Here is a 12,401-nt window from a genome sequence, read left to right on the forward strand (position 1 = left end):
GCCCCTACTTATACAGCCCAAAATGCCATTAGCCTTCTTGGCAGCAAGGGCACACTGTTGACTCATATTCATTCTCATCCACTGTAACCCCTAAGTCCTTTTCTGCAGAACTGCTGCCTAGCCATTCGGTCCCTAGTCTGTAGCGGTGCATGGGATTCTCCGTCCTAAGTGCAGGACTCTGCACTTGTCCTTGTTGAACCTCATTATATCTGCTGGATATCTAAGGGAGCAAACTGTATTTACATGAACACATCTAAAGTCTCTCCCCTTCCCATCTAGCTGTCAGGGAAGAATTCATTCAGACCCTGCTTAAATCTAGAAAAAAAACCCTGAGCTTCAGCCATGCTTCACATGTACCATCAACATGTACCTTTGTGGAAAATAAAAGAAATATGCCACATATAGACTTGATTAGACATTTAGCACGATGATGCTAAACTTTCAAATGGGAAAATAGTCAAACATACCTTGTAGTGAAAAATACCTACCTTAAAGTCAACAGAAATTAATATCATGTCTACAATATTTTGCTTATATTTTAGGGCACTATAGACATTTGAGAGGGAAATCAGGGAAGAGTTCACACAGCTACATGGTTGATTTCTTTTGCAACTACAAAAAATTATCATATATACTAATATATGAGCTGACTCCTTGATAAGCTAACTTCCAATCAATTTTTAAAAAATGTAAAACTACAATGAACAATGAATAGTTACATCCACTAATATTTATTGTACTATAGAACTTAAGATGTTATTTTAGAAAACCTGCTTCAACAAAATAATTTGGAATTTATTCAGAATCATTGACTGAACTGTCAAAGAAAGGGCTGCTGATCATCTTTAATATCCTACTCAGTAAAAATGTCATCTTGAATCTCGTTCCCTTCATTGTCTTCATCATCTCTGGTTTCTTCTTTTTTGTTGTCAGATTAAGCAGCAATCCATGCTCCATCTAAAGTATTATTAAGGTTACATTTAAACAATGCCTCTGTTGGACCATCTCAAGGAATCTTTTGGCCCATCGTGAATATCAGCACATATCAATTTCATTTCATTGTCTTTGGTAATGGCATAGTCCCTGAGCACATTCATACTCGCTTCATGGTTCTTATTTGGTCATTTAATGATCCATTTTACATATTCATGTAATATTTGTCTGTATCCATCTGTTGTCTCTTGCCTTATACTTAAACTATATGTTCTCTGGGGCATGGGCCATCTTTTTGTTCTGTGTTTGTACAGTGCCTATCACAATGAGTTTCTGGTCTGTAAGTAGGGCTCCTAGATGCAATGTGTAGTTTAACAAAGTTAAATGTGCAAGAAACATGTCCCATGCTAACATGTATGAATCAGTGCCTTGGGCATGTATTCCATATCATTTTCAGTCAGCGTATGATAAGGTCTTCATTCATACAATCCTTTCATTCAGAATTTCACCTATTTGATAAAGTTATACTTTTAAAAACAGTGGGGGAGTTTAGCTTTTCCCCATCTGCTAGATGGGATAAAGCAACAGTGAAATGTGTACCTCATGTCCTTTCATTGTTATAGAAATGGCCTTGCAATCTGTGGGGTTAACAGAATAGGTTCCAGGAAAATCAAAAGTCATGGGTGTTTCCATCCATATTTTCAATATGCTGAAATTCATACACTGTTTGATTATGAAGTGCTAACTCATTCGTTGGGCAATCTTTGTTTGCTGCCTCAAGGCTTGTCTCCATTGTGATTAAGTCTGCGGCAAGCTGGGGTATATACCGGGGTACCAGCCTGCTGCACAGTAAGTCGACGGTTGAACCCTGCTACAATGTGCTAAAAGTTTTGTAATGTGCTTTGATGTACAACAGCAGCAGGTCAAAGCGCACTATGGGACTTCCGACGTGTGGTAGCAGGGTCAATGTGGACAGTTAATATGTTGTGGATTTACACCCCAGGTTGCCGCATACTAAATTGCAGTGGAGACAAGCTCTCAGTGTTAACCTATAATGCTCCATAAAACAGTCACATCAGTCAGTTAAATATACAGATCTGTTTAATTCTGGGAATCTTGTATTTATCCCATTGTGCCATTGTCATATGTTTTGTCTCTCAGGCCTGTTATGTACTTTCCCCCCCACCACTCTATAAACTTTGTATTTGGTGCAGTCTCTGCAAAGGAAAAAGAGACATGGTTGCAATCTCTTTGGGGCCAGGACCATCATTGTGTTCTGTCTATATATTGCCTTACACAATGGGAGGTGGAGGTGGGGGCTGATCCAAGAATGGGGACTCCTACTCCTAATGGCTACTCAGTACAAATGTATAATTAATAATAATGTTTGCCACAACAGGCAATTTAGGCAATTGGCAAGTCTTGTAGAATTGCCTTTCTCCAACCTCAGACCTGCTTTTCATTGACAAGATGATGCTGAATTGTTTATTTTCTTGGCATATTCTGTTATCTATAGCTGTAAAGCAGGGAAACAATACGATCCTTTTAGCCTGAGCCACCATTTTACATTTTTCCCCATGATAGGTGACCTACTCATAGCTTCTATTGATTGGTAGTTATCTATAAATACTGCATTGTTTTACACAACAAATCCCAAACATCCAAACCTAAAATAAAAATCAGAAGGATGACAAGAGAAACAAGCAGTCTGAGACAGAAATGAGCTACAGGGACAGTTCACAGTTGCAACTGAGCCTTTAATAAGCGGCTTTCTGCCTACAAAATGTTATAAAATCCTTCATCAGGAAAGCTTAACTACTGCTGAACTTTAAACTCCACTCCTAAGAGACTTTGCTATAGCAGCCATCACAAGTTTCATCTTAAGTACTCAGGTGTATGTGGAAGAGTTTATGTATGTGGATACAGGCATGGAAGAAAAGCTAGGCCAGGTAAGCATGTGGAGTTTGAAAGCTATGCATACAGGCAGCTGCTCTGCAGACCTGGGAAGTTCATATCTCAGTGGTCATTGCTTGCAGGCCTATTGTAATGAAATGAGAATGCTTATCTAGGCTTATCATATCCCAGTGTACAAAAATTGCAGCCCTATTGTTCTGACACAGTTGCTTTTGAGGCCCCACATGTTGCAGATGAAGGAGGGACACATTCCAGCATACACAAGCTATACACTTTTTGCTCTGAGACCTATGGTTCTTTGAAAGGTGTGGCCAAGGCGCTGGAAGTCTTTAACTGGAGTGGGTAGGATCCCACAAATCAGTATATATAAATTCCAGCAGCACTATTAGGAATCTCCAATGCATCACAAGCTCTATAGAGCAAAACCATGATATTACCTCAATAGTCTACCATCCAACACAGCTGTGCCACGAGCATCCAACTCATAGCACTGAGTAAGCACTGTCTTAGAGCAAGATAAAAAACACAGCGAAACAGGAAGAGCATGGATAATGAAATCAGGAGAAAACAGATTCAAAATAAAGGAATGGGGCCACTCCCATGCAGTCAAAAGAAATGAATGGGGCCACACTGACCCACCCACCTAAAAAACAAATTTCTGCATGTACTGTAAATGTTAGCGTTATGCACGGCTTATTGTTCTCCCTCCCTGCTTCTTTCTCCTGATACAGATAGTAGCAATGAGCCAGCTTCAGGAGCCAGTCTGGGATTTGAACTTTGCATGGGAAAACTGAGATCAAGGGGTTTCAGCCTTATATAAGGATATGCACCAGCAGTGAAGTTCATATACAGATCAGAAGTTTCACAAAGTCTGTGTTTGTTCCAATGTGGCGGTTTATTTTGGGCTATTGGTCTTAGGGACCCTAGTTCAAAAACTCTCACGCTGGGAGGTAGTATGTGAATGGTGAAAGCAAAGCGTCACCAAAAATTCTCTAAAAGAAAGAGAAACTCAGTATATAAGCGTGTTGAGCCGCCAATGGAAACTGCCTGTTAAAATTAGGAATATAGCATATTAACTTTGAGAAGCACAGCTTTATTGCTCCGCCACCCCCAGACCAGGGTGTTACTAGAAATCTACATTCAAGACGAAAAACTCGACCCTGTGAACTTTATGTACATGCTTGTGTATGGAACGCCACAGTGTTCTTCTGTTAGTGTACAGTTTCTGAGCTATTGCATACAAATACTGCTCTGTACAGCTTCTCTGAGTCTTGCAGATATGGCTTGAGATATCAGTGTTGCATTTTCAGCCGGATGAGTCAGTCAGTATATATGGATTTCTCTGACGAAGAGACTGAAATGCTAGTACCTTCCGATGTGTATTTTCTTAACTGGAGGCACTGAGAATAACCCCTGTATATATGCATAGAATTCTTCAAGAAAAGAGTGTCTCCCATGATCACTCTGTTTTTTACACAAATAAGGATAGATTCCTCTATTCCTAATCTGTGCTATGAAAGAAATATTCTTTTCTGGGTCTTTATACCTAAACTTGAGTTGCAATGTGCTGTGCTCTGCAATGTGTGAGGGGAAAGGGAACGACAATTTCCATCCCTCTCTCTTCCCTGTTATTTCAGACCTACCTAATTCTCCAAACCTCATTCTCCCCAAGATGCATAAATGACTTTGCTTGCTGGTACTATGCTGCACTCTCTCACAGAGACTCAAATCTCTGCAGTGTACATCCAGTTCCTTTGCAGAAGTTGACAACGATGTGACACAGTGGTCTTTATGGAGCTTAAATCTCACAAGCAGTGCTCAGTGGATTTTGGCCCAAGATGGTAGAATCCTGTTAGAAGAATTATAATCATGAGATTTCCAGCCATTCTGAATCATCAGAACTGGAAATCTTCCATGTGTTTTTTGGATCCAACCTAGAAGTGGAATGGGTTCTGGGAATCTGAAGCAAGCATTCAGATGCTACAATACTGGGGTGCAATATGAGAACTACAGTTGGTCAGAAAATGGGATTTTATTCCATAGGAAATTTGACTTTTTGACCAAAAAAAAAAAGTGAAAATATTTTTTTTTCATTTTTTCAGCTGCAAACTGTCAAAACCCAAGATAAGTGATTGGCTGAAAACCACAACCAATCATCAATAAATCAATCTATCAAAATAATTTTAAAAAATGTTTTTTGGTTTTCCAATGAAATATCTTGAGCCAGACGCTTTCTATGAATATTTTAAAGTAATCTAAAACCCAATTTTCCACCAAAGAAGTTTTGACAATTTTCAACAAGCCTTAATGAGATCTGAATAGACCAACTTCCCCTGAATTTACAAATGTTTGGAACATGTGCACCATTTAGATTCTACCTCTAAATTCTCTTACAGATGGAATTGTTTAAAAATAATTGGCTTGAGATTGAGTATTGCTGTGAAAACTTGTCAAGCTGTCTAGAGTAGCTCATGAGCATGAGTGCCAACCTCAGGGAAAATTGTCAAGGAACAGGGCACCAACCCCAAACTGATTGTATGTTCTATAATTAGATTTCACTAACAAAGTAACAACTGTGAACTACTAAAATGTTATGATAGCCTTAACATGGAGTCACAGACAGTCCCCTTGGGCACTTTGGTCTATCTTGCCATCCAGGCAAGCCCACCTTTGTGATAGATGGTCCCTTACACCAAAAATCACAATATTCAGGTTACTCCAAGTCCCAAAAGACTAGTCATTTACCCCACATCAATTGTACCTTACATGTCTCACCAGACAACACTTGAAGGCAATCCTGTAATAAACTAACTAAAGATTTATTAACTAGGAAAAATAAATGTGAATTATATACAAGGTTAAAGCAGTAAACATATACACACACGAGTTATAGTTTTAGGTTCCAGAAAGTGACAATAGCTGCTATATACAGAAGTTTTGTATGTCCTATGGGGCTAATCAAAACTAAGCAGTTTGGAGATCCTTTGATTATGCTTAGGAATATTGCCCTCTCCGAATTCCAAGTAGCATAGTGATAACAATTTTTCTTGACAGGGATTTTTATCCCCTTCCCCGAGAACTCAAGCTGAAGGGACCAGTGTTTGTTCATGTTTCCATTTCATGGGTGTGGGGGGAGCAATCAACCAAGTCTTTTGTCCACTGATGTTCCACAATGGCTTGTCTGGTGTCTATAGGCTTTTCTTTTGGGGGGGCAGGAGTCGACACCTCTTAAGGTAAACTAGTTTTCCACACTTCATAGTGCTTCTCTCTGGACTGTGGGGTTTTATAGTTTTACCAAACACTTTTATAGTTACAGAGCAAATACTTAAATATTACCTTATAAAATGGGATATACATATTATAAGAAAGATTAATACATGCAGCATCCTACAAGCATTTCATAAACACATTCTCATAATTCTAATATCTATTTTAACAATACTAACACAAAGTGAGCCAGACTTGTTTCCAGTTATGCATTTGTCAATGTTCAGTGAGGCTCAGAAGCCTTGGCATGACCTAATACATGGTCTGCCAGTATCACACTTGTCACTATGATTTTTCGTGACTCAGGCTTTGTCTTCACAGAATAACAACAACAAAAATACCACTTTGAATTTATATAGTGACTTTAATCTGAGGATCTCAAAGTTAGAGCTGGGGAAAAATGTTCAACGAACACTTTTTTCAGTGAAAAATGCAGATTCAGCTATGTTAAAACATGTTGTCACTTTGTGTCAGTTTCGCTGAAGTATTTCAGTTGAAAGAAAAATCTGAAAATAATGAAAAAATTCATTTTGACATTTTCTAAACTTTTTGATGTTGTCGTTCAAAATGACTTTTTGTGACAAAATGTCCTTTAATTTTATTAGAAAAAAAAGCATTTTAAATTATCTCAAAATTCAGATGCAATGTTTTTGATTTTATCAAAATGAAACATTTAGTTCAACTTGAAATTATTTTTTTCTCAACTTTTGAATGCACCAAAAAGTTTGAAAAAGTTTGGTTTTGGTTCAGCTTGAAAGACTGTTTTTTTTCCGGATTGTTTGGAATTCCCACCATACTGAAAAAAAACTGGTCACACAGCTCTAATCAGAACATATTACAGTCTCTCTCTCTCTCTCTCTCTCTCTCTCTGAAAAGGAAGCCTAACGAAACTCTTTTGCAGTAGTTAAATGTTATTATCCCCATTTTATGGATGACAAAACTGGTACAAAGAGTTTAAGTGACTTGCTTAAGATCACATAGTAAGTCAGTGGCTGAGAGGGGAAAAAATCCCATCTTATTCCTCACAGACAGCTAGCTTTTAGATGGCACTTCCTTCTGCTTGTATTGAATTGTGGTGAATTGTTATGCTCACTGAACGTAAGAGTAGTGGTACCCATCTTTTACCAGTAGATTAGCTATTTGAGTTGCAGGTAACCTCAAAAGAAATTGCAAAAATGAATCCTGATTCTTATATACCCTTTAGCTCCTTAATACAGCTTTGGAAGTGTAAAAGGAGCCTTAGGGGAAGTGAGAATTAGGTCTCATATGGTATGCATGCTGCAAGTAAAACTAGCAGTTAATAACGTCATCAAAACAGATGGATAGCAGTTATGGTTAGAGATAGACGCACACCAGAACCACAGATCTGAACATCTCCAAACTTTGAAAAATTCACAATGCAGGTCCAGGCCTGAATCTGAAGGTTGGACCCATATCAAGTCACAGTGAGAATAATGACAGGTTTCAGAGTAGCAGCCATGTTAGTCTGTGTCCGCAAAACGAAAAGGAGTACTTGTGGCACCTTAGAGACTAACCAATTTATTTGAGCATAAGCTTTCGTGAGCTGCAGCTCACTTCATCGGATGCAGTAGCTGTAGCTCACGAAAGCCTATGCTCAAATAAATTTGTTAGTCTCTAAGGTGCCACAAGTACTCCTTTTCTTTTAATGAGAATAATGTTATTTAGGACTCAGAGAGAGATTTGGCATTTGAAGTCTGTCCAAGAAATCTGATTGTATCAGAATGTGATAGAGTATATTCAGTTTTTGTGGCTCCCTACTGGGAGCCTCACCATCCTACTACACCCTGCCCCAAGAAGCAGTGAGCTGAGGAGAAAAGAGCAGCAAAGAAAGGTCCTCTAAGCTAACCTACTATGGTTGCCAACTTTCTAACCGAACACCCTTGTGCTGCCCCTGCTCCGCCCCTTCCCCAAGGCATGCCCCTACCCCACCCCTTCTGTGAGACCCTGTCCACCTCATTCCAGCATGCCCCCCCCCGTCGCTTTCTCTTCCCCACCCTCACTCACTTTCACTGGGCTGGGGTAGGAGGTTGGGGTGTGGGAGAGGGTCAGGGTTCCAGCTGGGGGTGCAGGCTCTGGGGTGGGGCTGGGGATGAGAGGTTTGGGGTGAAGGAGGGGGTTCTGGGCTGGGACCAAGGGATTTGGAGAGCAGGAATGGGCTCAGGGCTGGGGCAGGGGGTTGGAGTGTGGGAGGGGGTGTGGGGTTTGGGCTCTGGGAGGGAGTTTGGGTGCAGGAGAGGTTTGCGACCTGGGCCAGGGGGTTGGGAGAGCAGGATCTGGGAGGGAGTTTGGGTGCAGGAGGGGGTTCCAACCTGGGGAAGGGGGTTCAGGATGCAGGCTCCGGCTGGGCAGCGCTTACCTGAGGTGGCTCCCGGTCAGCAGCGCAGCAGGGCTAAGGCAGGCTCCCTGCCTGCCCTGGCTCTGCGCTGTTCCCAGAAGTGGCTGGCATGTCTTGGCTCTAGGCAGAGGCACGGCCAGGCAGCTTTGTATGGTGCGCTCTGCCCAAGCCTGCAGGTGCCGCCCCCACAGCGGGAGGGAGGTGTCAATGGTGTTGAAGGTGGCTGACAGATCAAGGAAGATGAAGTTTCTGAGTCTGGGCTAAGAAGAGGTCATTAGAGGATTGGCAGGAGCAGTTTCAGTGCAGTGCAAGGAATAGAAGCTGGATTGGAAAGGGTCTAGGATGGAATCAGAAGAGATTAACTGCAGACAGTGATTGCAATCCATTAATTCAGTGACTTTAGAGAGGAAATGGAGAAAGAAGATAGGGGGTTGCTGGAGACTAATGGAGTCAAGATGTTTTTTTTTTCCTTTGCTCTTTTTTGTTTGTTTTTGTTTTAGATGAAAGAAAATAATAAGCCCATTGAAGTCAATAGGAATCTTTCCATTATCTTCAGTGGGCTTTGACTAAGGTATCCTTTTCAAAGGGCTTCATGGCCTGTGTCCACCCTATCTATTCACTACTGAGATGTTGAATCACCCTCTGACTAGCCCCATGATGCCAGCCTCCATTGCCCACTTGTTAAATTTTCTAACAAGCCCCTTCGTGCTTTCTCCCATGCTACCTCTCACACACACGCCACGAACTCCTCATATTCATCTTCAAAGTTACCTCATTTTCCTCCTTCAGAAGTCTCCTTAAAACTCTCCTCGTCTGTGATGCCTACAAAAACCTGCACAACATTTACACCACTGGTGTGCTGAGACTGCTGCCTATCATGCTGACCAACATTGTTTCCTTGCATTTATGTTTTATTGTTCCTTGTACTCTCCTGCCTGTCTGGATCCATTTGCTGTCTCTTATTTTATACTTGGATTGTAAACTCTCTGGGTGAGGACTATCTTTTTGTTTTGTGTTTGTACAACACCTAGCACATGGCGAGGGCTACTAAGCACGACCACAATAATAATAATAATTAATAATTAATAATAAACAACAGCAGCAAAAGTGCTTAAACAGCCTTTTCCCATGCCTCAAAATGATGACTTTAATGATTATTCACTTATCACATAAACCAAAGCCCGTTGAAGTCTAAGGAAAGATTCCCATTGACTTCAATGGGCTTTGGATCTGGCCCACAGCCCCTCAGACAAAAGGCTGTGGAAATAGCTAGAATTTGCAGTGTGTTCTTAAGATCAAGAGCTCTGTTGGACGAGCAGAAGTGATTTTCATAGTCAAGGCCTTTTCACTGAAAACACCTTTCTGTTCCCATTTGAACATGGCTGATTGGAAAGCACCTTATCTGATGTTAATTGCCACACTATCACAAGAGGAGAGAGACACTGTCCAAGCCTTGAATCAGCAGTCAGACCACTTCAAGTATGCATTTAAGTATTTGCTTAATTTAGGAATGTGCTTTAGTCCTGCTGACTTAAATAGGACTTATGCACATATTTCAAGTAAAGAACATGCCTAAGATCTTTGCTGAACAGGGACGGACATGACAAAATGCTTTGCTGAATTCAGGCCTTAGGCACATTAAGCTGCCATTGATCCAAATGCATAAATCCCTGTTGTTCTTAATTGTAGCTAGATAGCTCAAAATGTAATAAAAGCCTAAAAATCATTCAAATAGGGAACATAAGAATGGCCATACTGGGTCAGCAAAGGTCCATCTAGCCTAGTGTCCTGTCTTCCAACAGTGGCCAATGCCAGGTGCCCCAGAGGGAATGAACAGAACAGGTAATCATCAAGTGATCCATGCCTTGTCACCCATTCCCAGCTTCTGGCAAATAGAGGCAAGGAACACCATCCCTGCCTACCCTGGCTAATAGACCTATCCACCATGAATTTATCTAGGTTTTTTTTCAATCCTGTTATAGTCTTGGCCTTCACATCCTCTGGCAAGGAGTTCCACAGGTTGACTGTGTGTTGTGTGAAAAAATACTTCCTTTTGTTTGTTTTAAACCTGCTGCCTATTAATTTCATTTGGTGGCCCCTAGTTCTTGTGTTGTGAGAAGGAGTAAATAACACTTCCTTATTTACTTTCTCCACACCAGTCATGATTTTATAGATCTCTATCATATCCCCTCTTAGTTGTCTCTTTTCCAAGCTGAAAAGTCCCAGTCTTATTAATCTCTCCTCATATGGAAGCCGTTCCATACCCCTAATCATTTTTGTTGCCCTTTTCTGAACCTTTTCCAAGTCCAATATATCTTTTTTGAGATGGGGCGACCACATCTGCATGCGGTATTCAAGATGTGGGCATACCATGGATTTATATAGAGGCAATATGATATTTTCTGTCTTATTATCTATCCCTTTCTTAATGATTCCCAACATTCTATTCACTTTTTTGACTGCCGCTGCACATTGAGTGGATGTGTTTTCAGAGAACTATCCACAATGACTCCAAGATCTCTTTCTTGAATGGTAACAGCTAATTTAGACCCCATTATTTTATATGTATAGTTGGGATTATGTTTTCCCAAGTGCATTACTTTGCATTGATCACCATTGAATTTCATCTGTCATTTTGTTGCCCAGTCACCCAGTTTGAGAGAGAAAATAAAAAATGGAAAGCTGAGTTTGATGGTTTTAGAGTCTCTTTTCTTTTGCAATAATTAAATTCACCTCTACCCCGATATAACGCGGTTCTCAGGAGCCAAAAAATCTTACCATATTATAGGTGAAACCGTGTTATATCGAACTTGCTTTGGCCTCAAGCATTTCCGTTATTAATAGTCACTTCCTGCCCCCTGACTGACTCCTCAGAACCCTCGAACCATCTAAGCCCCCCTGCTCCCTGTCCCCTGACTGCCCCAACCCAATCCACACCCCCGCCCCCTGACAGGCCCCCCAGGACTCCCATGCCCTATCCAACGCCCCTGTTCCCCATCTCCTGACTGCCCTGCCCTCAGAACCTCTGAACCATCCAACCCTCGCTGCTCCCTGTCCTCTGACTGTCCCCCGAGACCCTCTGCCCCTTATCCAACCCATCGGCCCCAGCCCAGCACCCTTAACACGCCGCTCAGAGCAGCATGTCGGAACCAGACATGCTGACACACTGATCTGCCGGAGCGCTCAGCCCTGCCCCCCAGAGCACTGCTTTACCATGTTATATCCGAATTTGTGTTATATCAGGTCATGTTATATAGGGGTAGAGGTGTAGTTATGTTATGTTTTATCTTATGTTATGTTATTGTATTGTCATGTAGCTCTCAGACATTAACTATTACATTCTTAACTACCACAGAGAGCAATTTTCAAATAAGCTGATCAGAAGAACAAAGGGGAGCCCACTGCATATGCCATCCTTGGCATGTTCTTCATTATATTGCTCATCAAACTACTAAGGCCAAAATTAATCCTGCAGCCTGAAGTTCAATATCTAAATTACTTAATCAGTGCTCCGAGATGTGACTATCAGAACTGGTGGAACTCAGGAGATCTGTAGATTTATTCCTGGTTCTACCACTGACTCACTGTATAATGCTGGCCAAGTCACTCTGTGCCTCAGTTTCCCCATCTGTAAATGGGAATACTTATATTTACCTCCTTTACAAAGTGCTTTGAGAGTTACACATGGAAAGTAAAAAGAAAATGAGTAGTTGTGGCACCTTAGAGACTAACAAATTTATTAGCGCATAAGCTTTCGTGAGCTACAGCTCACTTCATCGGATGCATACAATGGAAAATATAGTGGGGAGATTTTATATACACAGAGAACATGAAACAATGGATGTTACCATACAGACTGTAACAAGTGATCAGGAAAGGTGAGCTATTACCAGCAGGAGAGCGGGGTGGGGGGACCTTTTGTAGTGATAAT

The sequence above is a fragment of the Caretta caretta genome, chromosome 2 (genome assembly GCF_965140235.1).
Source record: "Caretta caretta isolate rCarCar2 chromosome 2, rCarCar1.hap1, whole genome shotgun sequence".
NCBI classification, from domain to species: Eukaryota; Metazoa; Chordata; order Testudines; family Cheloniidae; genus Caretta; species Caretta caretta.